The sequence below is a fragment of the Psammomys obesus genome, unplaced genomic scaffold (assembly GCF_907164565.1).
Source record: "Psammomys obesus unplaced genomic scaffold, mPsaObe1.curated_primary_1811, whole genome shotgun sequence".
NCBI classification, from domain to species: Eukaryota; Metazoa; Chordata; class Mammalia; order Rodentia; family Muridae; genus Psammomys; species Psammomys obesus.
In genome coordinates this window covers 25,161,558-25,174,861 of record NW_026596095.1, presented here as the reverse complement: position 1 = coordinate 25,174,861, position 13,304 = coordinate 25,161,558, and the positions used below count along the sequence as shown (strand labels likewise).

The 13,304-nt window shown below is 42.9% G+C and overlaps 1 long non-coding RNA gene across 1 annotated transcript in view; it reads left to right on the top strand.

Moving 5' to 3' along the window:
- Positions 1–5,926, top strand: part of LOC129692007 (uncharacterized) — a 72,479-nt gene extending 66,553 nt beyond the window's left edge. The window contains exons 2-3 of the long non-coding RNA XR_008722592.1: positions 4,576–4,658; positions 5,870–5,926. This is a non-coding gene — a long non-coding RNA (uncharacterized LOC129692007). The remainder of the gene's footprint in view (positions 1–4,575; positions 4,659–5,869) is intronic.
- The last annotated feature ends 7,378 nt before the right edge of the window (positions 5,927–13,304 follow it).

Here is a 13,304-nt window from a genome sequence, read left to right as displayed (position 1 = left end):
ACCTGGTCTACATAGTGAGTTTCAGTACAGCCAGAGCTGTAAAAGATTTTTAGACACTGTCTAAAACCAACAAACAACCTAAAACCTCCAAACCAATATATATTAAAAAGATCATAGAATATGAACTAACTGGTTTCATTTAGGGATGAAAAGAAGGTTCGGCATCTATAAATTAGTTAGCATAACAGCACATAAGCAGGTTCAGGGCAGAAACCACATGGCCATTTTAAGAGGCGGAGTCTGTTCCATCCCAGAGTTAAGGAGGATCTGTCATGAAAAGGACTCAGCTTGAAGGACCCACGCAACCCAGATTGCTGGGAAACTTGGGGGACTCTGAGAAGTGTGCTGCAAGAAGAAAGGTTTGCAGCTTTATGTGCTTGGCTCAGAGCCTGTCTTCTCACTTGTACGTGTAAACGTGGGAGACACAGAAGCTACAGTGCTTGTGTGTCCCAAGGATTCATGGGGAGGACCTCACGACTCTTAATACACGGCTTCATTCAAAACCAGAAGCAAATGGCGCTACTAACTTGATTCCAGTCACAGGGATTATTATTCTGATTTATTGCTGCAATTATTAAAATGTTTGAGACATAATCACTTTAGAGAGAATGTCCTCACATAGCTTAGCTGTGAGGTCCTAGAAGCCTCCAGAATTTTCCAAGTTTGGGCACTAAGAGTCCTCTGAACAGAGAACTCTACTGAAACTCAGAGATAAAGGGATAGCCTATGATCCGTACATGAATTGATCACCTATCAGATTGTCCAGCAGCAGGAAGGTTCCAGAATGAGGAATCTTCAGTGTGCTGACCTGGAGAGGGCCAGGCATATGGAAACCAGCGGACTGCCATTATTTCCAAGCTGCTTTGCCTAGAGTGTGAGTGCGTGAGACCTTCCGGGTGGTGCTAGCATAGGGTCATTAGCTCTTGTCTCTCAGGACACTGGTTTTTTTTTTGTTTGCTTGTTTGCTTGCTTGTTTGTCTGTTTGTTTTGTTTTGTTTTCATTAACTCATCCAGGACTGTGATCACCCTGTCCCCCAAGGATGGCAGGAATAGATACGAGCCTTTGAAGTCAGAAGAGCTAGCTAATATATCTGCTCCGGTGGTGGCCAGTAAGTGCTTATGGGGACACTTGGGAAACTCGAAGAGAAGCAAGCATTTCCATTTGCAGCTTTTTGGGAGGTGTCAGTGAGACAGAGGTGTAGAGGCACTCATGAAGGAAGGGAAAATGGGAATGATAATAGCCATATCTCTAAGGTTACTAGAGGGTAAAGCCATTGCATGAACGTGAAAATGGAAATCAATGTACTGTAGAGTTATTCTTCTTAGCAGAAATAGCCAAGGAACTGTAATTACTGAAGGCACAGAACTGCTTAGTCACCCAGCCTACAGTAGACATTGCTGAATTTTGATCCACCTTATCAAACGCACACCTTGAGGGTAGGGTTTCATTCCAGCCTTTGTTTCTCACATTTTCTCTGTGCAAGGCTGAAAACTTAAGCTGTAAGCAACCAGCTGCAAGCTGGAACTCATCCTTGCCTGCCTTCTTCGGCTATGCTAGGCCATGTGGGGATAAGGCCTGCCAGGGGCAGGGCAGTGGAAAGGCCTGAAGCTCTGCCCTGATGTGGGAGGCTAATCCTCTGCTAGACACTGGAAGCCAGCTCCCAGAGCTGCCATGGAGACCATGCTTGGCATTTGCTTTTGCACACATAGCCTGCTCCAGAGTTTTTCTTTCAAGGAAAGACAGGGATGTCACATATGATTTGAATAAACTCTTCATTTTTCCAGTTTACCAACTAACTGATGTTTGATAGGAACTTCAATTTGAGGATATCAAGAACTGTGGAGAAAAAAATAAACCCAAGCTGATTTTCCTTCTGGTCTTATCTCTCTTTAAACACATACACACACACACACACACACACACACACACACACACACACACACACACGTGGTGGTAAATATTTCCATGTGTCTAGCTAGGTCATGTTGAAAATAGCTTCTAGTTATTAAGACCTAACAATTATTTTAAAGACTGAACCTGGAAGCTGCTCCTTGCAGAGAAAAACAGGTGTCAATACACCTCAGATGCTAGGAAGGAAGCCTGCCTAAAACCCAAAGGAACAAGACATGGCCTTGGAAGAAAGTGGTTGGTAGCCCTGAGAAGCCATCCATCCTTCTGATGAGTCAGGCTCATGATGCATTCTCTCTTTACATCTCTATCCAGTGTTCTCCTTATGGTTTGTCTCAATAAAACACTGAGTAGGAGGCCAGAATATTAGCAGAAGTGTCTGTAGCCCATGGCTTCTTGTAGATACTCAAACCCTGTCAGAGGTTACTTTTTGAATTACTGTGCTCGGTGGTGAGAAATGAGAGCAGTCAATGCTCCACCTTACTCTCTCACTTCTGCTTCAACCTATTTTATATTCACAAGTCTTCATTTTAGAAGAGGTTCTTCAGTCTTCTATTTAAAAGAAAGAAAGAAAGAAAGAAAGAAAGAAAGAAAGAAAGAAAGAAAGAAAGAAAGAAAGAAAGAAAGAGCCTCCTTTGTTTTCTGAATCATGGACACAGAACTGTGCATGAAACACTTGAGATGAGTTTTCTCTTGATGTAAAGAAGAAATTCCCAGCCCTCAACTCACGATAATTTTAAACTAATTGTCACTGGGGCAAGGGCAGAACTATTTACAAGAAACAGTACACACAAAGCCCTGCACTTAGGGGAATGGAGGACTAAATCCCTTCTGTCTACACGTGGACTGATTGATGGAGATGCAGAAGGACTGCTCGCTTGCTCGCTTTAGACGTAAGTCTACAGAAGTCATTGCGACTGCTTTCTTTGACACCAGCACTGCGTTTCTGGCTGCTTGTGGGTGTCAGTGAAGTCTGACATATCCCAGAAGAGAGACTGAACTCTTCCATTTTTTTTTTTAACTCCTTTGGTTCCAGAGCTGATTGCTCTTAGCAAGAAAGAAAGAAAATAAAAAGGGGGGAGAGGAAATCAGACATTCATACACACACACACTTGATGGATGAAGCAAAGTGGGCTCCAGCAACTGTTTATTTTTTGTCCTAGGCTTACATGTCCTCTAAAGCAAAGCTGTCTATGTCATAAGAAAAATTACCTTGTGGCCATAAAACCAATTATCACAAAAACAGATAAAATGTTACACAGAAAGGAGTTACAGCAGGGTTTTTGATTATGGTTTTTCTATCAAAACTAGCACCTGACTAAACATTCTTTATTGATTTTTAGCTCCACAAGTTCATTATAAGATCAAAGCAATAGTTTTATCTGTCTTTCATTTTAGAAGCTCATTATCAGTTTAAAGCAATAGCTTTTTAAGTCATAGGTTACCGAGGTTTTTTTTTTTTTTTTTTTTTTACCAAGAAACAGCTCTGTAATGGTAGTTTTGGTTTTTTTGTAAACTCAGTTATGTTGTGTGAATATGTTTTTGTTTTAATCCCAAGTGTGGGATTTTAGTTTGGGCTCAAGTTTGTCCATAGCTGATAACCGGCTCATGCAGAATGTGGTCTTTGACAGCTGGTAAGGGCCTGCCTCATGCTGCACGGAGAGGGGCATGGTCTAGGCTCTGAAGAAATAAATATGAGAGCCCCAAAAGGAAAAGTATAGCATGCAGTGGTGGCGTATAGAGAGTAGCAGCTTGGGGAGGCCAGAAACAAACGGGTGGTATGGTGGCTTGGAGCAGACAGAAGGAGAGAAACGCTTCGCGGTGCAGCGGCTTGGAGGAGGCTGCTGGCTGCAATTGCTGTTGACGGAGATTGGTAAAGCCCTAAAAGAACCCATTGACCCTAAGTAGCCAGGAGAAGTAAAGGGGTCTGCACCACCTCTCTCCACTAACCTTGACTCTTCTACTTAGGGTTGGGGGTTGGAAGGGAGAGGCTTTATGGAACCCCAAATAAATTAGAGTTTTAAATACATTAGAGTTTAGGTCATCTATCTCATGTGTTATTTTTGAAGTTGTGTACAATAAAATTAGCACGAAAGCTCCTAATGCAGCTATTTTTGTGTGTGCTATTCTACAGCAGGGCTTAAAGTTACTTGAATGAAATCAGGAATTCTATAAAATCATTATGAGGAAGTATAAAATCATCAGTTCATCTAAACAGCATTATTTCATGAAAGTACATTTTTATATTGATTCTGAAGGAAACATGCCCAACAGAGTGGGTAAATACCCAGGAAACAATAGACAGTGAGGGTCTCTCCACACTAGGCCAGATATGTGAGGGATACAGTAATGACTGACAAACATGAAAAGGCATATCAGCATCAAGAAGCAATCCGGAGACCAAGTCCCTGGGGCCATGCCTCAACCAGGGCTCCCCCATCATAGCCATACAAAGATGGCGGACCACCTCCAGGAAGCTCACTTGCTTTCCACAGCTTTTCCTGAGTGGCCCCTGTCATCTCGTATATGCTGAACCATAAGACAGTTCACTAGGACAGCGAATATGGTGACAAAGAGGGAGAGACACATGTAATCCCACATAATTTTATAAAATGCACCAACCCCATAACATTAATCAACTCATTTGTTTTCTTCCATTTCTTAAGCACTATTGCTCTCCGGGCCTTCTAAGAAAAAAATTCTGCTGTCACAACGAGTCATCTATTTTCGCACTTACTCTTCTACCCAGGTACTTCTTGTGTTTTGTACTAACAGCATAGTAGAGCTAGGATATTCACCCCCTTAGAATAACTCCCTGCTCCTGTGTCAAGTACTCTCAGTTCTTTGAGTCTGAGAACTGAGTCTGTCAGTGTATTTGACTGTGGTGAGATTTTGAAGTAAGATTCATACCAACTATCTTCAAGAAAGATTGATGAACCAGGTTCCAGTTTGGTGTATTTTATTAATTTTCTGAAACTATGAGGATATAATATTAAAAAATATTTATGGACCCAAAAGAACCTGACCAATCAGTCAGGTCCACAGGGCATTATAATAAAGGACAGCTATTATGATATTTCATGATGTATTAAGTAGGTGCCATCCCTGGAAATGGAGGTCAGAGGTAATAACTGAGTAATTCTACTGCTGTGATCTGTTCTAGATTCATTTTTTGTTGCTGTGGTAAAATACACTGACAAAAAGCTACTTAGGGTGTCACAGTTTTAGTTACTGTCCATTGCTGTGGGGAACTCCCAGTAGCAAGAGCCCGAGACAGCTGGTCACTTCACAGTCAAGAGCAGAGAAGAATGAACCTATCCAGACCTACTCAGTTTCTCCTTTCTTACATAGTTCAGGATTACCTGCCTCAGGAAGGGTGCCACCCAGGATGGACTTGGTTTTCTAGTATCAAATCAATCAAAACTTTTTTATAGACATGCCAACAACCCAACTTGATTCAGACAATTCTTCAATTAAGATTACTTTCCCAGGTGCTTTCCAAGTTGTGTCACATTGATGTTTAAGAACTATTACTATCAGTCTCAGAACACACCCCTGTGCCCAGATTTTTTTTTTCTCTTCTTGTGGAGCTCCTGTCCCTTCCAGGTCTTTCTATCTCCCTTTGCTTTCATAAGACTCCCTGCACTCTGCCCAAAGTTTGGCTTACAAACATACCATTTTTTAAAGAGCGCTTCAGAAAACAAACACAAAAGAGAGACAAATCTCAGCACAAGGTGGGAGAGGGGTCCTCTAAAATCAAATCTAGCTAACTTCATGATATCCTCTTCTCCCTGATAGTACAGCAGTTCATTACCAGATCTCAGACTGGCCTTTGGAGACCATAACCCTTCACTCCCAGGCTGTCTTTAGCTATGCTGTAGCCAGGAACAGACAGTTACAGTAAAATAAGAATGTAGCTTAAAAAAAAAATCAATAACTTCCAGCTCTCCCTTGTCATAGGTGCCACCTTGTTATGAAACATGGCCACCGCACCAGTGCTGCAGCATGTGATCTCGCCATGTCTTCGTTGTAAAAAGGAGGTGCCAAGAAAATCGCGCAGGGTTTGTGCCCTACGGCCATATTAATACAGTGACAGATTGATAATGAAAACAAACAGCAGACCTGACATTCTCCATATCCTACACAAACTATAGTTTTACTTTTTTTTTTTTCTTTTTAGTTACATTTTGTTAACTCTGTGTCCCAGCTGTATCCCGCTCCCTCATTCCCTCCCCAACCCCGCACTCCCTCTCTGGTCTCCTCCCTGCCCCTTTCCAAGTCTACTGATAGGGGAGGACCTCCTCCCCTTTCATTTGACCCTGTTTTATCAGGTACCTTCAGGGCTGGCTGCAAAGTCCTTCTCTGTAGCCTAACAGACTGCTCCTCCCCTGGGGAGGGGGGGTCAAACAGCCTGCCCTTGAGATCCTGATACCCCAACCAAGGACCATTCATGGAGATAACCTAGAATGCCTGCACAGATGTAGCCCATGGCAGCTCAGTCTCCAAGTGGGTTCCCTAGTAATGGGAACAGAGACTGTCTCTGACATGAACTCAATGGCTGGCTCTTTGATCACCTCCCCCTGAGGGGGATGCAGCCTTACCAGGCCACAGAGGAAGACAATGCAGCCAGTTCTGATGAGACCTGATACACTAGAATCAGATGGAAGGGGAGGAAGACCTCCCCTATCAGTGGACTGGGGGAGGGGCATGGGTGGAGAAAAGGGAGGGAGGGTAGCATTGGGAGGGAATGAAGGAGGGGTCTACAGTTGTCATACTAAGTGAATAAACTGTAATTAATAAAAATAAATGTAAACATAAAAAAGAACTATTACTATATACTAGAATAATAATATATTATCAACTTTGTGAGCTATACATACATTTATACATTGAGAACTCACAGGAATCCACTGAGGCAGACATTTAAGAAGCTATGGTTCTGAAACCTTTGATAGATTTAATTGGTTTTAAGGGTACTGTAAGGAACTGGGACTCAGTAACTTTTGATAACTTGCCTTTGGTCTTGTAGGTAATGAAATGTAGAGTTTGGTTTATAAATGTTGCGGCTGTAGTTGGTGGTGTAAACCTGGCACAGTAGGGCCTAAAAATGAGACGAACTAAAATCTTATGCAGTAGCCAACTTTATTCAGAGCATCAGACATCTTGTACCCTGAGGGTTAATAACAGTCACCGGAGTAACGTGCACAATCCCGAGGAAAAGACACAAATGGCAGTAACAGTTTTTCCATAGTGACAGGTGAGTACCAACAGCTGAAGTAAACTCACTCCTATCCACCACATCTGGGAGGAGCACAAAAACACATCCCAAGAACAACCCATGCTATGGAGGAACAGAAGTTTCAAGACTTGTCTTGGTGTTTTCTCACAAGGTCTCAGAAATCTCCTCACACAGCTTCATTCACGGACTGTGTTCTGACAATAAGCATTTAATGTGTGCCATAGTGTACAGTGTACCCTGTCTTGGTAAATTCATACAGGAGACAAATGTAATAGCTCATATTAGCTCATATAATAACTCATATTGAAATAAGGGCAAAAGATATAGTTGCTTCTTTAAAAAGTTCTTTACAGTTCTCTTGTGAACTTTAGAGACCAAGATGGTCTCTAAAAAGAAAAAGCCAGACTTTTATTTTAGTTACATTGGGCTGAAATGACTACATCTTGTTGGCTGTTATGGCATCAGTTCTAGCTGTTAGTGCTTGGAAAGAAATGTTTCAATAAAATCAATGTATTACATTCTAAAGCAATTATTTCTTAACCTTGGTGCATATTAAAAAGAGCAAAAAAGCTGTTAGAATGCCCAAGACCTACTTTCATACATCCTTCTTTTAGCTAAATACAACCGTCTGAAAAAAATTCCAGTTAGTTCCATGAGAGGTCACTATGGGAACCAATATTACTCTAGTCTGACGGTGCTGTGACCATAATCTAAGGTTCATGTGGTCACTCTGCCAAAAAATTGAGCGAGAGGAATTAAGTGGAAGAAAATTTGTTGGCAGCTGGCTTTGAGAAAAACAGAAAAGACTTAGGTCTCAAAGTTCCATCTTTGATGGTGTTAGGTGGGCTCAGGGCCTTCAGACAGCACATTGGGTTACAGTGAAAACGTGTGTAAAGAACACCACTGCAGGAACACTTTCTCTTCAGGGCACATATGTGTGAATGCATGTGGAGGCTGAGCCTATGGTTTACCTGTGGGATTTTCCATGACAGCTCTCCAGCTCTTTATTGAGATGGAGTCTCTTGCTGAACTCCATAGAGCTCATGTGTGGGCTAGCCAGTCAGTGTGCTCCAGGGATCTCCTGCATGCTGGAGCCATTCTACCCTCCAAGCATTTTTGTGGGTGTTGGTAATACAAAGTCCTATACTCAGTTGTCAAGCTTGCAAGGCAAATGCTTTACTGGCAAAGCCAGCTCCCTAGGCCCTAGTAGACGGGTTTTTCAAGTCCAGAAGTTGGAACATCCCAATCCACCTTAACCTTCAATAAAATCGTAAATACACAAAGACCCAGAGAGACCACATCTATCTGGTCCACCTACGTTTCCCTTAATAGGCTATACTATCCTTCTGCTGGGATTTCCCTTTATCAAGAGCTCTTACCCTCTTTTCTGATGTCTAGTCTGTTTTTGGGGAAGTCCTCTTGCTTATGTAGGCACCTTACCCAAGCACAGATCTCCCAGCTTGCTGTGAATGATACAACAGTTTTCACTGAGAGCGGCACCTGCTGTTACCTAACAAGAGGAAGCTGGCGGCAAGTTGAGACCTGAGGTGTAATCCTAGCAGAGAGGTCTACTGGAAGAGAAGCATCCAGTCTGTTCTGGATTATTTCAAAACAGAAAAACTTCAAGTTCAAACATAGACAGTTTAATTATGCCCAAGCTGTGGTCAATTTGTTTTTCTAATTAGAGGTGTGCCTGGCAGGGTAGTGTATACCCACAATACTGCTGAGGCAAGGACAGAAGAAGGGCCTAAAGTTTGAGGCTAGCCTGTTCTATCTCATGATTCCAGGCTAGGGAGGGCTGTAAACTGAATGAATGAAAGAGTGAATGAATGAGATAAAAACAAATCAATGCTCAGTCTGACGAGGGTTAGAGTTTGTTGGTGGTGGTTTCACTTCCACAGCTGAGACCTCCAGCCGGCAATACTAATTTGGGCATTTATTCCTAAGGATTTCTTGAGATATTTCAATACTTTGTGGGAAAATGATGTAGAAGATTTTATATCAGGGAAATGCTTGAAAGGCAAGAGAGCAGCCCAGGTTTCTGCCATGTATAAAGAGGCGAGAACTTTCTTACAGCTGAAGTAATTTGTCAGAAATGACCTCAGTCAAGCTGATTTTTTTTTTTTGTCTTCATGACTTGGTGAATTTACCTTCAGCTAATTGTATGTAATTATTACTGTCTCATCAAATCATTATCAAATGTAATCATTAAACCCCTACAAGCCAAGTAATATTGTTGTTTGTTTTAAAGATGAGAATGAGGCACACAACATAACCTCAGAGGTAATCTCAAGAAAGAACAAGGGACCTGAAGGACACGGGACCTATGAGTGAGCTGTGGAAATGTTCATAAAATAGCTAAGTGAAAGGGGGGAGAAGAGAAGAAAAAAATAAAATGGAAACTGAAGGGAGGGGGAGCCAAGAAAAGAAAAGTGTTCTGAGCCCTAAGACAAATTCCATCTGTCAATGCATGGAGCCCCTGATGATGATCGCCGAGACCCCAAATCCAAGGAACTGCAGTGTGAAGCCCTTGCTTTCCTGCTCATCCACATGCATACTCTGACAGTCACAGTCTCAAAGTGGAGAGTTCTGTACAGTTAGGCACCACCAGGCTGACATGTTTCGTAAGTTCATGAACAAACCGGCCATGCCTTTCTCCACGATTCCACTTCTTCTGTGATCTGCTGTATCTTCAAAGAGCCAACCACCCTCGTTCCCTCACTTCTATCATCATCAGGGTCCCTGTTGAGTCAAACCAACAGTTGCCATAAAAGAAATTTAGATTTGCATAAAATCAAACCAGGGCTTGCATTTCAGATTCACTAGGTATGAGACTGGGGGACAATGATTCCCTGTTTTTTGCATTTCTTTCCCTCATCTGCAAATGGAGAAGATTCATCTTATTATACAGAAAATGCTGAGCAGTGCTTCAGAGTGCAATCTCTGAGTTACGACATGAATTTGAAAATACTATAATTTTGATGTATTACCTCATTTCTGCAAGCCTCATTTTCTTCATCTATGAAAAGGAGGTAATAGCACATATCTCATACCATTGTGAGAAGGACTTGAGAAATGTAACGTATAAGACACTTGACACGGTCTCTGACAAATGGCAAACAGCCAGCGGGTGTTGCAGGCTCAGACGACTTCCAAGCGCATGGTACCTTACTACGTTATCTGGTACACTGAACAGATCATGTGCACATGATTCTTTTAGAACTGTTGGCTTGAAATGTGTTGACAAGTGATGCAGAATTTACTGATAGTTCTCTTCTTGCGAGATGGATGAAGCTACACACAGAAGTGGAGATGCAGAGTATAGACTAAACTGCAAAAAATAAAAAATAAAAAGGTTGAGTGCTGTCTTGAGTGTGTGTGTGTGTGTGTGTGTGTGTGTGTGTGTGTGTGTAACTCTCTAGGAAGAAAAGAGGTGTGCTGGATAGACTAGAGTCAAATTCATGTCCATCAAATGCCAGACTGTAATATTATTAGAAAATGTTTTTTTTGTGTGTGCATATGATGTAAGACATTAAGGTGAAGTCATTTGATTAAGGTTGGACCTAAATTCAACAATCAGCATCTTTGTAAGAAGGAAGGCTGAGTGAGAACTTGTAGGCACCATAGCAGACTAGAGGCTGCACCTGTGTGATAAAAGTCAAAATAGGACAAAGGAGAATCTGCCTTAAAGAAAGAAAAAGAGAGAGCTCCAGAAATACACAAGGGCATGCTGGGATACGACACAAATGCAGAGCTGAGCAGACAGTGCCTGAACAAGAAGGAAGCCAGCTATCCTCAAAGCTTAGCCCTGCACAAGACCTGCTGATGTGTTCTTGTGTGGATCCCAAAGGTGTCCAGGTAGAAGCCTCAGGATGGACTCGCCAGGGGACACCAGGAGAGCAAGCACCTGGCATCCTATGTGTCAAGAGTGGTTAGCCAGGGCCAAAGGTACTCTGAAGTACAGTCACACTGAATCATTAGAGACTTGGCTGTCCAAATTCTTCAGGAGATACCTATGACAGATTCAGGGACTGTCCACTCACAGCCCCTTTTAAGCATGTAGCTAAGAGCTGTTTATCACTGTATGTTCCAACGACAATGTGGACTTTAAACAACAGTGTATCAGCCTTGTGAGAGTGTATCAGCCTTGTTTGCTTGTTTGAGGACAGGGTCTCTAGGCTGCTAGGTGCTGGGATTAAAGGTGTTCACCACTGCACCACCCGCTGTGGATCAAGGGATAGCCTACCATAGAAACTCTTCTTTTGTTCCCCTTTTGTTTTTATGACATTTTTTGTTTGTTTGTTTGTTTGTTTTAATGTGCTTAGGATGCTCTACCAAGACCTCATTTTGGCATTTCCTGGGACGTTTTCTTGCCAAATTCAAACAGATGTCCTCAACAAACGGCACATCAAACCAGCAGTGGAAAGAGCGAAGCCCTTTTGACATGGATTTTATCTCCTTTTTTTTAAATATTTTTTTTTGTCTTTACTGAGATCAACATGAAATAGTAAAAACACAGTAAGAGGAAAACCATTTTTTCTTTTCTTATTTTTTTAATTAGTTACAGTTTGTTCACTTTGTATCCCAGCTGTAGCCCCCTCTCCCATCCCCTCCCAATCCCACCCTCCTGCCCTCTTCTCCTACGCCCCTCCCCCAGTCCAATGATAGGGGAGGTCCCTTCTCCCCTTCCATCTGACCACAGTCTATCAGGTCTCATCAGGACTGGTTGCATTGTCTTCCTCTGTGGCCTGGTAAGGTTGCTCCCCCCTTCAGGGGAGTTGATCAAAGAGCCAGCCACTGAGTTCATGTCAGAGACAGTCCCTGTTCCCATTACTAGGGCACCCAGTTGGAGACTGAGCTGCCATGGGCTACATCTGTGCAGGGGTTCTAGGTTATCTCCATACATGGTCCTTGGATGGGGTATCAGTCTCAGAAAAGACCCCTGTGCCCAGATTTTTTGGTTCTGTTGCTCCCCTTGTGGAGCGCCTGTCCCCTCCAGGTCTTTCTATCTCCCCCTTCTTTCATAAGATTCCCTGCACTCTGCCCAAAGTTTGGCTATGCATCTCAGTATATGCTTTGATACACTGCTGGGTAGAGTCTTTCAGAGACCCTCTGTGATAGGCTCCTGTCTCGTTCCCTGTTTTCTCCCTCTTCCAATGTCCACCTCATGAAATTTTCAGGCAAATGGTGGGATCTAGAAAAGATCATCCTGAGTGAGGTATCCCACAAGCAGAGAGACACACATGGTATATACTCTCTTATAGATGAATATTAGACATATAATATAGGATAATCACACTAAAATCTATACACCTAAGGAAGCTGATCAAGAAGGAGGACCCTGGGTAAGATGCTCAATCTTCATTCAGAAAGGCAAATGAAATGGGTTTTATCTCATCAACTGGCGGGAGGCAAAGGACAGAGGAGCTCCTTGCCTGGTTCATTTTAGGGATTATTAATATTTTCAGACCACGGTTTAGGCATGGGGAAGTGGAATCACAGCGGTAAAGGCAGGGATTTGAGGGCCTGCTACACTCTACACTGCTATTTGAATAGAGTGATGCCTTCAACCAGGTTAGTCCTGGGAAGTGTTGGGCGCACCATCTTACTGGTGAGAATTGGGATTCTGGTTGACCATAGCTAGTCAGTGACCTCCATCTCCTGTTTGATTTAAGCCTCTGTGAAGAGAATTCCCTAGTCCAGTGGGAACCACATGAGGATGTGAAAGGTGCTTGGGGAGACAGTGCTGGCACAGTGACAGCTGGGTACATGATCCTTTATAATCCCTTAAAGCACACTGCTCAGAGTTACCATGACAGGTAAAAAGCGGTTATCCTACCAGGATCAGGATGCCCTAAACTAAGAATGTTCGTGTATTTTTAATCTCACGTAGCAAAGCTTGCAGGAACTGGTGACTAGGGCCTGAGTTTAGGGTTACTCACCGTCCTGCTTTCAGCTGGTCAGACGGCTGCCGACATGAAGCGACTCATCCTTCCCCCTCCCCTGCACATGAATCCAGAAAGGCACAGTGCTGTAGCTCACCTCTTGCTTGCTTTTCAGGGAAATTGTCTCCCAGAGCGCATCCTGGCGAAGCCCCTTCATGACTTTGCAGAGAATGAGAGACACGGGCCTCCTGCTCAGCAGCCGACATCCACG